Here is a 19,363-nt window from a genome sequence, read left to right on the forward strand (position 1 = left end):
TTCTATTAAGTTAGTAATATAAGTTCTTAGTGAAGTATTTAGTCCTGAGTTTTTCTTTTAAAATTTCTCTGCATTCCTAAAATATCACTGTACTGCACAAGAATTGTTCTTTTTATCCTAACTAGTGCTTTATATTATTATATTTAATTTTTAAAATTTAAACACTTGTCCTCATTGAGTATGTTCTTAAATCATTATTTACCTTGTAAACATTCATTTGAAATAGGGCTATAATCCTTTTAAAATAATCTGCATAAAAGAAAATTGAGGCTTACCTTTTCATTACTTTGAACTCTTAAACATAACACAAATGTTATTAAGAGTTTAAGGGTTGGCGATGTAACTCAGTGGAGGAATACTTGCCCTGCATGTGCAAGGGCCTGGGTTTACTCTTCACCACTATCAAAAGAAAAAAGAAGAGGAACACTAGGTAATTGAGGTTGAATGGTAGGTGGGGGGAGGGGTCACCCATAAAGAAGTTCAAATGGGCTGAGCATAAGGAATTTTTGGGGTAGTGCTAGCATCCAGAGGAGGGCCAAAGGGAGGAGCTTAATCCAATCTAAGTATCTATAGATAAATTTGGTTAAACATGCCTTCAGGGTCCTGTTTGTTCTCTTGAGTTTTCCTTAAGATTGTGGATGGTAGGAAATGTGGAAATTTATATTTAAAATTTTAGCCAACTCTTGGGTAATAGATGAATTAAACTTGGGACCATTATCAGACTGGGGAAAGGCAGGCAAGCCAAAGTATGGAATTTTCTGGGAAAGTAAGGCTGCAACTGTGGAGGCCTTTATTGTTAGTTGGAAAGACTTCAATCTATCCACTAAAGGTGTCTACCAAGTCTAGAACACATTTTGTCCTTTATGCAGAAGATAAGTGGGTGAAGTCATGTCACCAGTCATGTCTGGAAGAACTCCTCTAGCCCGGTGTGTAGGAAATAGTGGTGGTCTCACATTAGTGTTGGATTCAGCCTTGAGAATATCTGTGCATGATCAGAGAATTTTCTGGAGATAATGTAAATCTGAAGGAGACAGGTTTAAGTGAATTCTTTAGGAATATCTGGAGAGAACAAGTATCTAGGTGAAATAAGTTATATAGGTAAGACAAGAGGGTGTTGGTCTCATCAGGGGGAAATTGGAGTTTTGTTGGCATGGAATATAAAAACCACTGGGGTTGGTGGCTATACTGAGCAATTTTCATAGCAAGCCTGTCTGCCTCCTGATTCCCCAAGGAAATGTAATTTTTATCTGCTTGATGGCCTTAAAGTGTAAAATTGCCACCCTATGGGGTAAAAGTGCAGCTTCAAGCAACTCTGTTATGTAACTAGCATTAAGAATTGGGGTTCCTGTTTGAGTTAGGAAGCCTTTCTCTCCAGATTAAGATGTTTAAATGAATAATATTGTATGTGTACTTAGAATCAGTAAAAAATATTGACTGATTTGTCCCTTGCTAATAATGATAAAGCTCAGGTGAGGGCCATTAACTCAGCTTGCTGGGATGTGACCCCTGGAGGTAAGGGAGATAACTCTAATATCTGGGAGAGGATTAAAGAATTTGTTGTAGCTTCTCCTTGAATTATAGCATAACCTGCAAGGTAAGGGGACTGTTTCGGGGAGCTTCCATCTATGAACCAGTCTGGGGAGTCAGGTCAATGTTGATCTGTTATATGAGAAAATGGACTCATCATAAACTCCAGAATGTCAGGACAAGAGAGAGAAATGACAGGGACAGGGGGTATTTTTGTTGGAGAAGATTGGCAGGGTTTAGTGAGGAGTCTTGCTGAAAGGTAGTTAGGGATCCAGGAATTGTGCATGCAATAATTGGACTCTGGCTGGGGAAAGGGATAAAAATTAATGATGACTGAGAAGATGTGGGAGGGAGTGTGTTGTAACAACTGTAATGGGTTGATATAACACAAATTTTCTCACCTGAGGGATCAGGAAAACTGCTGTTGCTAACAACTTGCGGCACTGGGGCCAGCCTAGGTAAACCAAGTCTAATTGTTCGGATAGGAATGCAATGGAGTGAGAGGTATTTCCTGCCTTCTGGTAAAGAACTCCCAAGGCTTGTCCATGTTCTGAGTGGAGTGATAGGTAAAAAAGGCTTGTTAGAGCTTGGTAAATATAGAGTTGAGGATTTGAGAAGAGAATTCTGGAGAGTAGAAATGGTCGAGGAAAAAGTACAGGAAAATGGAAGAGGATCTGAAAGGTTCCTGTTGGAAGCTTCATAGAGGGATTTGGCTATGAGGGAGAATTTTGGTACCCAGGTGTGAAAAAAGTTAAAAAGGTCTAAGAGAGACAGCATGTCCCTTTTGGTGGTTGGGATGGGAATGTCTTTTAAAGCCTGGAGTCTTTCTGGGGGTATGGTGCAGGAGGTGGGGCCTAAAAGGATGCCTAAATATTATACTTGAGGGGTTCAGAACTGGGCCTTAGAGTGAGAAACCCAGTAACCCCAGGAGGCCAGGGAGTTAATCAGGATGCTAGTGTGACAGGAGGAATATTCAGAGAGGGCTACAGAGCAGGAGGTCATCCACATACTATATAAGGTGGCTAGGGGATAAATTTAGGGTGGCCAGGTTATGCTGGAGAGCCTGGCCAAAGTAGTGGGGGCTATCTTGAAAGCCCTGTGGGAGAACAGTCCAGGTAAACTGCTGCAAGTAGTGTGTATCTTGGTCTGGCCAGGAAAAGGTGAAAAGTGGGTGTGAGGCAGGATGGAGGGAAATAGTAAAGTAGGCGCCCTACAGGTCTAATACTGAGAAATGTGTGGTGGAGGCTGGGATATAAGATAAAAGGGTGTAGGGCTTGGGCACTACAGGATATGTGGGAAAAATTGCCTCATTGATTTTTCTGAGGTCCTGCACTAATCAAAACTGACTGTTGGATTTCTTTACTCTGAGGATGGGGGAGTTATGAGGTGAGTGGGTTAGTGTAGGGAGCCATCCTTATTTATCAGAATCAAACTAGGTTGAGCCATGGGATGCAGATGTCTGGCTTGTAGGAACTGAGTACCATGGAGAAATGTCCCAGATTGCCAGGAAGCATGTGGCGCTGTGTGGGAGTGTTCCCTGTCTATTTCTGTGATAGTCCTCCTGAGAATGTGGCTCCTCTAACTCCACCTCATCCTGTTCATCATGGAAGAAGTCCCTCCTTTCCTGGTCCCCTTTACCTGTGTGACTATAAAATAGAGTTGGGTTACTGCATGTTGTTAGAGGCCAGAGCTGGCATGGCCACACCTCTCATGCTCCATCTCATTTGTTGATTAGATAAGTTTATGGGTAACTGATTGATTCATAGCCAATATCGTCCTCCAGCAGTTAACCCTTTTCTTATCCACACAGTATGTGGCTGAGAGACCCACACAGGTTGATATGAGGAATTTGGACTGTAATAAATGGGATATGATGGGTTCAAACCTTTGAGGGTTGAGGGGGTTAAAGGATATTGGGGGAGGGTTACATAATGGGTGGGGTCTCTCAGCTGGATATGAATGGTATTTTGCTATTTTGGGTTGAGAAGTATCCCAGACTGTAGTGTTAATCCCAGCAAGTAAAGGACAATTGGGAGGCTTAGGGGTTTGGGAACCAGGTCAGAGCCAGTATTATTAAAAAGACAGTAGTGTAATTTAAAGTGGGAATGATAATGGATGCTTTTAATGTGTGAAGGAGATCTTGAACAAATAGGGGGACAGGGCAACTTGGAATAACTTTATAGTTATTCCTTGTAGGAATGGGATGATGAAAGGAATCCAAATGTACAAAAAGAGGGGTGTTTGAAGTGGATATGTAGGGGTACCTGAGACTCCCATAATTGGGGTATTTGAGTTAAAGTATATCCATGCCATTCATTCAAGAATGAAAGGCTTGCCCCACTACTGACCACATGAGACTGCATGGGTGTGACCCAGGGATGGTGGACCCTCCATGTGCCATCTGAGGTGGCAGGGACAATGGAGCCCACGCCCTGTCATCCCAACTCGATGAGTGGGACTTGGTAATCGGGTATCTGTACCGGGGGAAGGGGTGACTTCCCCGGTAACAATCTACCATCCAATGTCCCCATTTTCCATACTTGGAACAGGGTTTGGAGGGGTTCCTAGGGTTAGGGCAGGCTTTTGCCCAGTGTCCCTGTTGCTCACATTGGAAGCAGGGTCTGGGAGATATATTGGTGGGGCCATGAGTTGTGAAGATATTGGGCAGTGTGGTGGAACCATGAGCCATAAGGGTTTTCCTTGGACTCTGGATGGCAGAGGCCAGGAGCAGATATTTAGCTTCAAGATGCTGCTCTTTCACCTTTTTGGTCTCATCTTCAAAAGTTAAAAACTTTGAAAACTACATCTAAGAGTAACTGCTGAGGAGATGCAGGACTCTTCTCTAACTGTCTTGAGTTTCTTGCAGATGTCAGGTACAGACCCACTGATAAAGTTAAAATGAAGAAAAAGACTGCCACCAGAACTCTTGATGTCCAAATCTGTATACATGGTGATGGCCTCAGTGAGTCAGGCCAGAAATAGAGTGGGATTTTCATCAGGTCCCTGTTTAATTTCCTTTATTTTTTCCCAATTAATTTGAGAGTGAGAACTTTTTGTCATTCCTTCAAGGAGGCAAGTGATTATGTGCTGGAGTCTGAGGACCCTGGGGTCTTGAAGCTGATAAGTCTAATTAGGTTCAACTGTAGGGATAGCAGTGTCTGCTGCTGGATGGATATTAGGGTTTTGGCCACATAGAAGGTCCATGTGACCTCCTGCAACTTGCCAAACTCGAGTGCGTTCATCAATGGTCACAGTGAATGTTCTTATATAGTACACATCTGCCCAAGGTGGTAGGCCTGAGTCAAGCAAGTGAACTCCTTCTGATATTTAGCAGGGTTTTCAGAAAAAGATCCCAATCTATCCTCTATTTGGGACTTATCTCTCATGGAGAAGTCAACACGAACCCAGACCATACCTTCAGCTCCTGTCAACCTCCCAGAGGGAACATGTGTTTTGCTGGGAATTTATTAGACCTTGTATGGGTAGGGGATGGCAGGGGAGAAGGGGACTAGTGTGTGGGGGTCTGAGGAGGTGGATTTGATGGCAGGGCACCTGGACTTTGTCGGTTGGAGTTAGCTATGGGGCGGTGGGACTTTGCTGAGGGACAATAGATGGGGTAGCCTTGGAATTTTGGGGAGGGAAGTCTGATGTGGGGGCCACGGGACCCCAGAATCTGTAAGGAGGAGGTTCATCTTCTATTTCTGGGGTTGTGAATGAGGAAGAGAGTTGAGAGTCTGCAAAATGGGACAAGGTTTTCATAATGGGGGGGGGTTGAGCAAAGGACAAGAAAGGTTTTGAGGTAGGGGACCTCACTCCATTTGCCATTTTGTAATAAATGATTTTTTAATTTTTGGAAAATTTCTTGATCAAAATTTCCATATTTGAGCCACTGGTGCAGTTTACCTAATTTTTAGTGTGGCCAAATTCAAGTGCTGAGCTTAATGAGACATTTAATTTTGAGGTCAGTTTGGGAATAAGGGGTCTTAAAATTGCCAATGAGACAACCCAAAGGGGAGTCCTGTGTAATTGACTGATTCCCATGATTTGAAGGGGTGATTGCAGTGTCAAATTAAAACCAAAGCATCCCCTGGATTCTTTCCGACACTGAGCTAGATAGTGCCACCAGAAATGGGGGAATGTCTTCACCCCAATTTCAATGGTGGAGGGACTCTTGGGGTACCATGGTCCAAAAGGTGGGGTCTCAGGGCCAGGGCACCTCTCTGTTGGAGACCAGACAACAATGATGGGGGAATCTGCAGGATCCCATGGACCAAAAGGCAGAGGTCTCAGGGTAGGGTGCCTGGCAGAGGTCTCAGGGTAGGGTGCCTATCTGCTAGAGACTTGATGGATGGATGAGACATGGAGTTTTACCTTTCTGGAGAATTTAAATACTGGTTTTGGATGCAGGAACAAAATGGCAAAGGGGCCTCTGATCTGGAGGTCTGCAGGGTATATCAGGAAGGGAAGGATCAGGGAGAGGGTGGCAAGGGTGTGGGAAGGGGGTCAGAAATAGAAGCCTCCAGCACCAACAAAGGACTCGAACCTTTGCACTGTCCATGTAGCAAAGACCGCGGAAACCTAGCCCAGGGTTGGGGTCAGTTATGGGTTGCATACCAGTAGCTGTTAAGCCAAAGTGGACTCAGAACTTGTGGAGGGTCTCTTTCCATGGGGTAGGGTGTGCACAGTCAGTTTGAGGATTCAGTCATATTGCAAATGGTGGCTGGGGGACTCCCAACTTCAGAGGACCAAAAGGGTGTCAGTCTCAACAGTCACTCCCCAGGTCTCATCAGCTGTTTAATTTAACTGTGGGGGAAGGGGAAAGGAAAGGGGAAGAGTTCATTTTACCTTACACACATTTTCCAGTCAGGGAACCAAAATGTAAACACAAAAGGACTGGAAGAAGACCTCAAGGGATTCAGAGAACCCTTTATTCCTTCACTGACTTGGGTGCCATTGAGGTCCTCTTTCCAGAAGGGAAAACGGCCGTCAGTTACACAGAGGATTTTGGTTTTATAGGGTACAACAATGTAATCATTGGAAGCCGCATATGTGCAGTTTTGACCATCAGGGAATAACTGAATGGATTCAAACTTTAATTTAGGACAGTAGTTGTGAAAAGGTTGAAACTTGTCTGAGGAGTTAAGAGTCCAGATCCTGAGGAGTGAGTACTCAAGTCTTGCCCATTGGTATTTGCTGTGCTTCTGTTTAGGACTAATTTGCCATGGGGGAGGATTATCATGTAGGGTCCAGCATTCAGTATCTACCCCTTTCCCCAGGGTCCATCGTTTCTTGGCTAGATTCCCCTTCCTTCCCTGAGCTGCATCTCTCTTCATTTTTCTTCAGGGGCTATTTTGCAGGAATATTGTTTTCCATAACCCTTCAGAGGTTATTGTGTTTTAGAGTCATTTAATGTTCTTAAAATAATAGTAATTTTGGCTTTTCTTTTCATATGGAAAAGTTTAAAATTGGAACTATTTATGGTAAAAGATTTTATCATGTATCTCTCTAAGCACTGCTTCCATGGTCAGTGAATCATATTTTACAACTTGCAGAGATTTTCTATAACATAAACATGGAGTAGATGGTTACTGTTAGTATCTTTGTGTTATGTGATATTGTAACGGTGGTCTACTTCATCTTTTGAATATAGCTCTGAAGCTTATTTTAAAGGGGATATGTTTTCCTTTTCCTCTTCTCCCTCTCCTACTCCCTAAGCTGGAGACGAGGAACATGATTACCCTGAGTTATCTGTGTTCCACAGGAAGGCGATACCTGCCAGAGGATCTAGGAAGTGACTATCTCCCAAATTAATAAGTGAATGTTAACACACCAGCAGGGTGACCGGGGACCACCTGTCAGGACATCTGGTCTTTGGATAGTTCCTTTAAAAGTTCCCTGTTCTTCCTGATGGGCAGAATCACAGGCTCTGGGACAGGAGTCCCTGTGCTTCTTCTTTGCTAGCAAAGCAATAATTTTTTTTTTTTTCAGAACCATGTCCTCGGTATTGGATTGGCATTCAGGGACAAGGACTGAGTTTTCAGTTACAAATTTGGTGCTCCAGGTGGGACCATAGAGCAGCCCCTGCTCTAGCTTTCTTGGGCAGGCCTGGCACTCCAACTGCACTTCCATGCTGAGGATGTAGTAAACGTTTTGAAAGCTGACAACTGGAAATTTAGAAGCTGGGCCTTGGGTCAAATCAGAGGAGCTATTTCTGTAAGCAAAGGGAGGGACCAAGGAACTTCCAGCAGCTGCCAAAGCACCCTTTGCTTCAAGGAACTCTTGTCTTCCTTCCCTGCACTGTAAGGATTACTCTACCTTGGTCTACTTTGAGTTAACTAAATGCAGTAAATTCAAGACACCTTGGCCATTCAGTAAGCTCCCCTGGTGTGCACACCAAGATTCTTGATTCTACACATCTGGTTCCCCTTTGGGGGAACATCTGGTCCCTATCAATCTGTGGCACTACCGGTGTAGAAGTCACAGTTGAGGGGGAGTTGGGAACTTGGGAGAATTTCTCTTTATTTAGTCTGTTTTAAAGATTTCCATCTGTTGGCCATGGTTTGAGGATTCTCTCTGTCTGTCTCTATGTTCTTTGTTCACATTTGTTTCTGGTCCCTTAAGACTTGTGTAAAACTGTGTTGATCCTATAGATTGTATCTTGGGAAAGATCTTCACTGAATGGGCCACCTGCAGATTAAACATGTCTAAGAAAAAAATAATGTTTTACTGTAACTACTGGGTCTTTGAATGTTTTTCTCTGAATTACTGTATAATCTCACAGTTGGGAGTTGGTCTGTCAGATATAAAATAAGTGAAAGACTCTGTATATACAGGAATGTAGGCAATTGCATAATGAATATTAACAGGCAAAAACTAAATTAGGGTGAAAAATGAGAAAAAAAGGATAAAGCACATATGACAAGGTATAAAGAACAGTAAATGACAAAGACCCTAAACCAGTGGTGTATACAGCTATCAAAGGTCCACACTTCATTCTGGAGCTGAACTTGAAGAAAGTACACATGGAGGAAGAAGAAATCAGCATGTGTGCACATATTTGGATATCAATTCATCCCTTCTATATTGCTATCACCCCAGGCTTTATCTTCATTCTTGATGATGCTGCTCCTCATTCTATAACTTCCTTATATAAACCCATGGCTTCAGCTCCAGAAAAATTGAAGGCATGTGGACTATGGAATTAAGATTCCTCCACAGGAGCATGCCCACCTACCAGGGCACACCTCCCTTAATGGAACCCTAAACTTGGCATGTGCACAGTTGAACTCACCATCTTTACTCTTCACATAGGCTCCAGTTCCTCCTCCACTCCACCTTTTGGTCAAAGGTGCTGTCTCCACTGACTTGCCCACCTCAGGAGCCAGGCTCTCTCTGTATTGCTTGTTCTCCCTCCAAATGGCTAATAAAATTTACCTCTCAACTGTTTCTCAGGTTGCCACTTCTCTTCACTCAACTGGTCTTCCTGACTAGAGGACTTCCCCTCCTCATTCAGTTTAACTTCCTACCATAAAAAGTGGATCATGTTCCTATCTGTTTAAAGGACACCAGAAGATTTCAGGACCCAGTCCAGCCTTCAACTTTCACGACCTTCCCAGGAAACCTCTCCTCCTTCACCCCCTACCATTCATGACCTCACTCCTACTCCATGACAGGAATTGTATTTAAACTACAAGGAAAAGTAACAAGACCCCATGTATTTCCTGTTTTCGAGATTATCTTATCATTTTTGTAACTTCTATATTTTTAAGTTGGTCATGTTTATACAGATTGAAGATTTCTTTGCTAAGTATGGTTTTACTTGTCTTTACAGAGCAAAATGGTTCAATATGGAAGGTAAGAATTGCTTTCTATAACCAGATAGATTGATATCTTTCCCCAGATGACCCCTTAGCTAAACAGGGCCAGGTTATAACATTTAACTAGCACACTAACTTATCCTTAATATGTGTTGATGTAATGCTATTTTTCTTTGGAGTAAACACTCTGGCATGGGGCCTCCACATAACATGGGCTCCTCTTTCTTATAAAATAATGAGGAAAAGTCCTTTATCATACTTGTGAAAACCTCAAATATACTAGCATGTCAGTAAAAATTACTACTAATTCCCTGGCAGGGAAATAACTTTTAAGATTAGAATAGCTAAAGCAATCCTCAGTAGCAAGAGTGAAGCAGGGGGTATTGCAATACCAGATCTTCAACTCTACTACAAAGCAATAGTAACAAAAATGGCATGATATTGGTACCAAAATAGACAGGTAGATCAATGGTACAGGATAGAAGACACGGACACAAACCCAAATAAATACAATTTTCTCATACTAGACAAAGGTTCCAAAAATATGCAATGGAGAAAAGATAGCCTCTTCAACAAATGGTGCTGGGAAAACTGGAAAATCATATGCAATAGAATGAAATTAAACCCCTATCTCTCACCCTACACAAAACTCAACTCAAAATGGATCAAGGACTCGGAATCAGACCAGAGACCCTGCATCTTATAGAAGAAAAAGTAGGTCCAAATCTTCAACTTGTTGGCTTAGGATCAGACTTCCTTAACAGGACTCTCATAGCACAAGAAATAAAAGCAAGAATCAACAACTGGGATAGATTCAAACTTAAAAGCTTTCTCTCAGCAAAGGAAACTATCAGTAATGTGAAGAGAGAGCCTACAGAGTGGGAGAATATTTTTGCCAACCATACTTCAGATAGAGTGCTAATTTCCAGAATCTATAAAGAACTCAAAAAACTCTACACCAAGAATACAAATAATCCAATCAACAAATGGGCTAAGGAAATGAACAGACACTTCACAGAAGAAGATGTACAAGCAATCAACAGATATATGAAAAAATGTTCAACATCCCTAGTAATAAGGGAAATGCAAATCAAAACTACCCTAAGATTTCATCTCACCCCAATTAGAATGGCGATTATCAAGAACACAAGCAACAATAGGTGCTGGCGAGGATGTGGTGAAAAAGGAACACTCATACATTGCTGGTGGGGTTGCAAATTAGTGCAGCCACTCTGGAAAGCAGTGTGGAGATTCCTCAGAAAGCTTGGAATGGAAACACCATTTGACCCAGCTATCCCACTCCTTGGCCTATACCCAAAGGACTTAAAATCAGCATACTACAGAAATACAGCCTCATCAATGTTCATTGCTGCTCAATTCACCATAGCCAGATTGTGGAACCAACCTAGATGCCCTTCAGTTGATGAATGGATAAAGAAACTGTGGCATATATATACAATGGAATATTACTCCACAATGAAGAATGATAAAATTATGGCATTTACAGGCAAATGGATGAAATTGGAGAATATCATGCTAAGTGAGATAAGCCAATCTCAAAAAACTAAAGGATGAATGATCTCACTGATAAGTGGATGAGGACATATAATGGGGGGTGGGAGGGGTTAGCATTAGGTTTAGGGTTAGGTTTAGGGTTAGGGATAAGGAGAGCGGTAAGAATGAAGGAAAGAAGAACTGTATAGAGGGGAAAGAGGGGTGGGAGGGGTTGGGGGGAAGGAAAAAAATAATCAAACATCATTGCCCTATGTAAACGTATGATTACACAAATGGTATTCCTTGACTCTATGTACAAATAGAGAAACAACATGTATCCCATTTGTATACAAAAAAAAAGTATGAAGAGAAAGTTGCTGTCTCTCCCTCTGGAGATGGACTGTATTGTCCTTTAAATGTGTATTTCTTACTTTACCCTCCAAAAATGTGTCTTCCCTGAGATAGATCACATTTTCCCTTGAAAGATGTACTTGCTTTCCCAAATAAAACTGTGTCTGAAAAGCAAACAGCAACAAAAAAAAAAAAAAAACAAAAAAAAAAAAAAGATTTTCAGGGCTTTATGCATTATAAGGCACATAATTCTTATACTCTTCTAGCATGATATGTTTTGAATATTCAAACAAAACCACAGTCATTTACTCTAAATGTATGCAATCACTGAGTCACAGATGTGTCCTGGTCATCAATGACAACTCAGTAACCAAATACTTTCACACATGAAGCAACCTGACAAACAATGAGAGATAATTACATTTTTGGCAACAGCTGGAGACTCACCTTTTCTTCATTATGAACACAACTCCAAGATATATAACAGTGAATGGCAAGGTGCCGGCTCTGACTCCAGCAATTTTAACTATGTGGTCTGTTTCTCAGGTTCTGGGACTGGTTTTGGAGTGGTAGCTCCTAAAGGTGAAAGGAAATGAAACAGGAGAGAGAGTGGATAAGATAATGAAGATGTTACATTTAAGTTTTGTTTTCTGCATTTAACAGAGTAGTAAGACTTATCCAACCCAGCAGACAGATGAGCTTTGATTTTTTTAAAAAAAGCTTTCATATGCACTGAAAGGACTGTAATTGTTCAAATTGTTCTTCAATGTTTAACTAACTCACAGCATACCCAAGTCTCACCCTTTTATCAGAGACTCATCTCAAATACAATTTTAAAATATTTTTATTTTTTGTCTTTGTTGCAGATCTGTCTACCATTTAAATACTTGCTAACAACAAAATAGCTTTCCCTAAGCCTTAGTTTAATTTATTGGAATATTTCTAAGTTTAATTTGCTGAAATATTTTCCTCAATTTTTTCATATATGAAGCAATAATTCCATAACATATTAGCCCAAACATGCATAAAAGTAAGATTAGTTCATTTACCATGCATTTTACCAGCAATCATTTTTTAACACAATAGTTTTTTCTCCTTGCCTTTGGAAATCAAAATCTAGGTCACATCTGGTAGCAAAAGACTCCTTCTAAGCAATTTATTCACAAAGTGGGAGGCAGCTGGTGATCACACCACTGGGATGCACACTTAATATCTCTTTAAATGAGATAACCAGGGACATAAGAGTGGCAGCCACATCTCAGCTCTCCTGGCTTCCCATTTCCAATACACTGTCCTTTTTAATGTAATAATGTGATACAATGTTAAACCCATGTTTTACAAAACATTTGCTTCCTCTGCTAAATGAATTCATGATGAAAATATTAGGGATGAAATGTTCAGTTCACTAAACACAAATAATTTTTTCAGGGCTTCTCCTTTTCGGACCAGGATGGAACAGTGCTTGGTGTCTGAGCTACCATGCCAACACATACTAGGTAGACAAAAGTATTTTATGTCCAAATGTCTCCCTTAGACTTTTCTTTGTAATTCTATTGGTAAAAACACAAATAAGATTGAATCAGGAGCTGGGTTTATGGCTCAGTTTGAAGGTAAGTGGTTTTATTCAGAAACAGATAGGTACCTGTTTGCATTATTGAATATAAAACTTGGTTCACTCTCTATAAAAAATAACCAATATCCAAATTTAAGAGAACTAGCACTCACAGAACACATACTGTGGGTGTGTACTACTATTTACCAGCCTCAGGATTGATTTAAACAAATGCCCCCCCCCAAAATATCCCAAAAGACCAACCCCACAAAAAACTTCAAGGGGTTCACAGAGATGAGATTACAATGCTTGCTGGCAAGTCCCCACATGCAAAAGCTGCCATCCTAGCAGATTTTGGTTTGCTACGTGTATGACTTTCATGTCACGCCTGTGCTCTCTGCAACTAATGAAACTTGAGGCTCATACAGATCATGAGGTGCCCTATTTAAGCTAGGGTGGTGGCATTTCTTATTAGCTCTTGTCTTAATAAAATGGGGGAATCTGGAGGTGGAGAATGTTCATTATCCTATACTGGGGTTAAATGTAAAGAGTGGATCCTCTATCAAGAGCTTGATGCAAAGGGGTGAAGTTACCAAGCAGCCCACCTCAACAGGATTGTGGAAGACAAAAGCATATACATAGTTTTAGACATAATCATTATCCAGCACCACCTGAATGTATTATCGAGAGATATAGGAAATAATAAAGGTTTTGTGTGTGTGTGTGTGTGTGTGTATGTGTGTATTTATCTTAGTAACATGATGGTTAAAGATTTGGAATACAATAGTTCTTCTCAGAAGAGGTCCATCAGTAATAAAGGGACTAAAATGGAAAGATTATTACATAAAATATGGTTAAATTGAAGTTGGCAAGAGGGTGGTTTCTTCTTTCTAAAGGGTTCACCATTCTAATTGGAGTGAGATGGAATCTTAGGGTAGTTTTGATTTGCATTTCTCTTATTACTAGAGAAGTTGAACATTTTTTCATATGTCTGTTGATTGCTTGTAGATATTCTTCTGTGAAGTGTTCATTTCCTTAACCCATTTGTTGATGGGATTATTTGTTTTCTTGGTGTAGTTATTTGAGATTAGTGTTCTATCTATGTATGAGTGGCAAAGATTTTCTCCCACTCTTTAGGCTCTCTCTTCACATTGCTGATAGTTTCCTTTGCTGAGAGAAAGCTATTTAGTTTGAATCTATCCCAGTTGTTGATTCTTGTTTTTATTTCTTATGCTATGGGAGTCCTGTTAAGGAAGTCTGATCCTGGGCCAACATGTTGAAGATTTGGACCTACTTTTTCTTCTATAAGATGAAGGGTCTCTGGTCTGATTCTGAGGTCCTTGATCCATTTTGAGTTGAGTTTTGTGCAGGGTGAGAGGGGTTTAGTTTCATTCTGCTGCATATGGATTTCCAGTTTTCCCAGCACCATTTGTGAAGAGGCTATCTTTTCTCCATTGCATAATTTTGGCACCTTTGTCTAGTATGACAAAACTGTATTTATTTGGGTTTGTGTCTGTGTCCTCTATTCTGTACCATTGATCTACCTGTCTATTTTGGTGTCAATACCATGCTGGTTTTGGTACTATTGCTTTGTAGTATAGTTGAAGGTCTGGTATTGTGATACCCCTGCTTCACTCTTCCTTCTAAGGATTGCTTTAGCTATTCTGGGTTTCTTATTCTTGCAGATGAATTTCATGATTTCTTGTTCTATCTCTGTAAGGTAGGTCATTGGGATTTTAATTGGAATTGCACTGAATCTGTATAGCACTTTTGGTAGTATGACCATTTTGACAATATTAATTCTGCCTATCCAAGAACATGGGAGATTTCTCCATCTTCTAAGGTTTTCTTTAATTTCTTTCTTTAGTGTTCTGTAGTTCTCATTGTAGACGTGTTTCACCTCTTTTGTTAGATTGATTCCCAAGTATTTTATTTTTTTCAAGGCTATTGTGAATGGGGTAGTTTTCTTAACTTCTCTTTCTGAAGATTCATCACTTATGTATAAAAACAGAAACTACTCCAACACCTGGAGATTAAATAATATGCTACTATATGATGAATGGATAACAGAAGACATCAGGAGGGAAATAAAAAAATTCTTAGAAGTAAACAAGAACAAAGACACATTGCATCAAAATCTCTGGGACACTATGAAAGCGGTACTTAGAGGAAGATTTATTTCATGGAGCATATTCAATAAAAGAAGAAAAACATCAACAAATAAATAACTTAACACTACAGCTTAAAATCCTAGAAAAAGAAGAACAGACCAACACCAAAAGTAGTAGAAGACAGGAAATAGTTAAAATCAGAGCTGAAATCAATGAAACTGAAACAAAAGAAATGATAGAAAAATTTAACAAAATATTTTTTCTAAGTTGCTGAGGCTGGGCTCAAACTTCAGATCTTCTTGCCTCAGCCTCCCAAATTGCTGGGATTACAGGCATGTGCCACCATGCCGGCAAGGAGTGAATTTTAATTGCAGTGACATTAAGATTAATTCCTGGAAAAGTGGAGCCCCATGGAGCACTTCCAGTGATTTGAACAGGCAAATAATTATGTTGTGAGCATTTCAACAGATGTACACCCAGAAATAAATGTATGCCCTGAACACACTTGTATTCTTCCTTTAGTTTTCTAGTTGTTTCTAGCTGGAAACTGGTCTATAAAAAGCTAGAAAAAACTCTGTAAAGAGATCACACTCACTACCTGATTGGTTTTCATGACACTAGCCCAAACTTCCTAACACAGTTGTGCTTGACAAAATTAGCAAATAGTTCTACAGGGTAAAAAAATGAAGTCAAGTTGAACCCACTTTTCTTAGAGCACAGGGATTCTGTCCCTGACTAGATAATGGCAGGACCAGTTAGTGGACCCATAGAAACGGAATGCAATATGAAATGTCAGACTTTTCCTATGCAAGATTTAGTGTTACCTTTGTAAATATAAATCATGGAGCATGTAATTTTTCTTTCTCTCAACATTTTGTATTGATCTCAGGCTTAAAATATGTGAGAATCACAAAAATTATATAAGGGGTTGAGAAAGACTAAAGAGCTAATTTTTGCCTACAAGTGTGGGTTGAGGATCTTTATCCTTCATATCATACTTCCAACTAGAGAACAAATACAAAAACAAACACCACAGTATACATTATATAAAGTGTAAATCTACAAACACAAGTGTACTACTTAGAGTTGTTCCTCAGAAGCATGGTTCCCTCCAGGCACTTAGGAAGAGGAATGGGGACAGGATGATTTTCATTATTTCATATACCTTTTTATGTCTTAAAAAGCTAGTAAAAGACTCAGTTATACAATTTCATATGAAAACAAAAGCTGTAAAAATAAATTACTTTTGAAGAAACTTTTGAAGTTCCTCTGTCTGCAGCTCACAATTCATCATGGCATACTAAAGTCTCCATAAAATCTGTGGCCTGGCTGCCCAAAACAAATCATACTTGTCCATAATCTCCTCCTTAGTAAGCATGCCATCCTTGTTTTGATCCCACTCACAGACTAGGTGCCTAGCTTTGCCTCTGTATGGTCATACTCTGAGGGAAGTATCCAGTCTTTGGTTTCTTCCTTGTCCATCTTCCCATCATGGTTCTTATCTCGAAACTGAACAAACTGCTCTTGCTCTGTCTTCACCCATTCTGGCTCATTTGCATTTCCATCATGGCTGTACATGTCACCAATATACTCTTCTAGATCAATGAAACCATCAGCATTCTAATCTATATCCTCCATTGTTTCCTGCACTACTAAGTCCTTCATATGGTCATATTCCTCAGGGTGCAGGAAAGCTGTGAATTCTTCCTTTGAGGCAATAAGGTCCCCATCTCTGTCTGCCATCTAAAACTTCGGCTCATCTCTAACCATAATTTGTTTATAGTTAAATCCACCATCAGGGTCTGGGTCATTAAAATGTAGCCATAGGTGGCATTTTTCTATTCTTCCCAGAAAATGAGGCCATCCTCATTGAGGTCATGCCCCTTCCACTGTTGCTCTACATGCTTGTAAATCCAGCACTTTTGTGCAAATTTAATCCAGTCTTTGAGCTCATTCACAATGACAAACCTGTCCTTGTAGTCATCTATTTTACTTACAATCTTTCCAAGCCTTTCCATGCTCTCTTCTGGTGTCAGCTGATCAAAGGTCTCTGCTTCTTCAGCATCCAAGGCATCATGATCACAATAAAAACTCTGAGCACCATTGTGAACTTTGTCTCTGAGTTGAGGCTCATGATGTACACGGTTCTTCTTTTCTGTGGACTTGCTCAAGGTAAAGGTTGTGCACAAGGACAAGCTCATATGGAACTGTCACAGGTCCATGACAATCAGATCTTTCTCTGCAGCCTCACAGCCCAGGTTACCTTGGCTCCAGTTCACCCATGGGCTCAGCTCACATGCTCAGGCCATCAATTTTATTTCTGACCAAAGTCAAGAGATGTAATGCTATTTTGTTTGAATTAATATCCCTTAACTGGTTGTCTAGTTAGATGTTGAAAGTATTAATGTTAATTATTTTTATGGCCATTTTTATACCTGAAATATACAACAAACCACTGGAATATACAACCAGATTGTTATCTTGGAGGAAACTGTTATGTTAAATAAATTGTTAAGAAGAATCTAAAAGTGAAATAGGTATGTGATTTAAAAAAAAGGAATAAAAAATTAACAATAAGGGAAAAATATTTTGAATTCAGAAACTGAAAAATTCAAATGATTTTCAAATTTGATTTTCTGTCCAATTTGACAGCATACATTTTTATGAAAATAACATGGGATTTATGCTTCCAAATGTTCACATAGTGGAAACCATTCCATTTATCTCAATAAGTTGACATTTACCAGTTCTCCAAACATATTTTCTAAATACGTAAATAAATGATAGAAGATGTTTTTTTCTTTTCTTTCTTTTTTGGTAACTAAATTATATTAGTAAATGTAACAGTTGGGGAAATGTGTAGAAAAGTTTTAGTTAAAAAAATTTAAACATTAAGAAATAGTAAGATATAAACCATACATCACAAATATTCAGTGACAGATGATTGTGTTCTATTAATAGTCACGTTTGCTTCTGTTGAGTGAATAACTGCCTATCTTTACTCAGCATTTCACCTAGGCTCAGGAAGAACTGTTCTTGACTCTTCTGCTTTGGGACAGAGAGGTGGTCACCCTCACCTTATTTTCCCTGTTGGGAAAAGGTGATCATATCCTTATGCAACCATTGTAACCTCCATATTATCATTCTTTAGGACTCACTTTTAACTCACTTCCCTTTGCAGATCAAGAAAATAAAAAGTTCTCTCTTTGTGTGACACAGTTGCAACATGATTATGATAGCAATCATTTGCAAAATGGCACAGGTGCAGGATGAGCCTGAAACACTGATGACTAGAGTGGAGATATCAGGGAAAGTGGTGAGATATGATGCTGGGGGTGACATCTGCAGATTGCAGCAAGGATTATGCTTTTTCTGTGTTTGAGATGGGAACTACAGGAGGATTCTCCATAGAGGAGGACGTTGATCCTGCTCATATCTAAGAGGTTCACCCTGGCACCTTGTAGCACAGCAGATTCTAGGGGGTCCAGTGTGGTAACATGGACATTAATTTTAAGGATAATGCAGTAACTCAAGCACAAACCCAGGATGGCTGGAACATAATGGTGGCTGTTGAGTTAGGGAGATGAGGTCCAAGTTGAGGTATCTTTTGATGGTGGAGTCACAGGTCAGTGACCTAGATGTAGAGGACTTCAGAGTAACATCCACTTGCACTTAGTAGAAGCTGCATGACAGACAAAGGTACCATTTACTGAAGAGAGTCAGGAGTGCTGGAGGAACAGGTTTGGAGGGTGGGTGGGGAAACCAGGAATTTAGTTTTCAGACCACTCAGGTTTGAGATATTGACATCCAAAGGAGATATTAAATAGGCAGTTGGATATTTAGGGGAGAGATCTGAGTTTAGGACAAATTTTGGAATTGCCATAATAAAAGAAAATGCTGTGTAAAGCCATAAGCTTGCATGAGGACACTTAGGAAGTGAACACAGAAAGAGAGGGTGAGTCATGAGGAGGGGGCCAGCCAGCTGAGGGAGAAGGGAAACTGGCCAGGAGGAGGAGGTGAACATAGACAAAGAGGGGCCCTCCCTGTAGAGCAGCCAGGAGGGATGCAGGCATTAAGAGATTTTTTTTTAATTAAGATGGGAGATGTCAGAGCATCTTTGAATGTAAATGCTATTGATCTAACAGAGAGGGGTTTGTTGACCATAGAGGAGGAAAAAGGAGATGCCTATAGGAGCAAGGTCCGAGAAGAGGCAGGAAGGTGGACCCCAGCATGCAGGCAGGTAGAGGAAATGGCCTGGGCCAGGGTCAGACACTTCATGTAGATGATCAGCAGCAAGGACAGCTCATAGGCACAAAGGCTTGAAGGCAAGTTGACACAGTTGTCCAGGAACAGAACATTCCAATGATCCCCTGTGATGGCTTCATTTTCCTAGTGGAAAAGCAGCAAGAGGATGAGGGAAGATGGGAGGTGAAGAGGTGGAAGAAATACAAGAAGCTAGGAGACATGTTGGAAGAGTGGTCTGAACAGTCAGGGGTGAATGTGCAAGGCTG

At 40.4% G+C, this 19,363-nt stretch overlaps 1 long non-coding RNA gene and 1 pseudogene across 1 annotated transcript; both read right to left on the bottom strand.

Moving 5' to 3' along the window:
• Positions 1–255: 255 nt before the first annotated feature.
• Positions 256–18,600, bottom strand: LOC124974491 (uncharacterized). The gene is made up of 4 exons (XR_007106783.1): positions 18,394–18,600; positions 11,637–11,765; positions 6,142–6,330; positions 256–399 (listed from the first exon to the last, which is right to left on the bottom strand). It is a non-coding gene; the product is annotated as an uncharacterized LOC124974491 (long non-coding RNA).
• Positions 15,593–17,591, bottom strand: LOC124974486 (calumenin-like; annotated as a pseudogene).
• Positions 18,601–19,363: the final 763 nt, after the last annotated feature.

This window comes from Sciurus carolinensis, unplaced genomic scaffold (assembly GCF_902686445.1).
Source record: "Sciurus carolinensis unplaced genomic scaffold, mSciCar1.2, whole genome shotgun sequence".
Classification (NCBI taxonomy): Eukaryota; Metazoa; Chordata; class Mammalia; order Rodentia; family Sciuridae; genus Sciurus; species Sciurus carolinensis.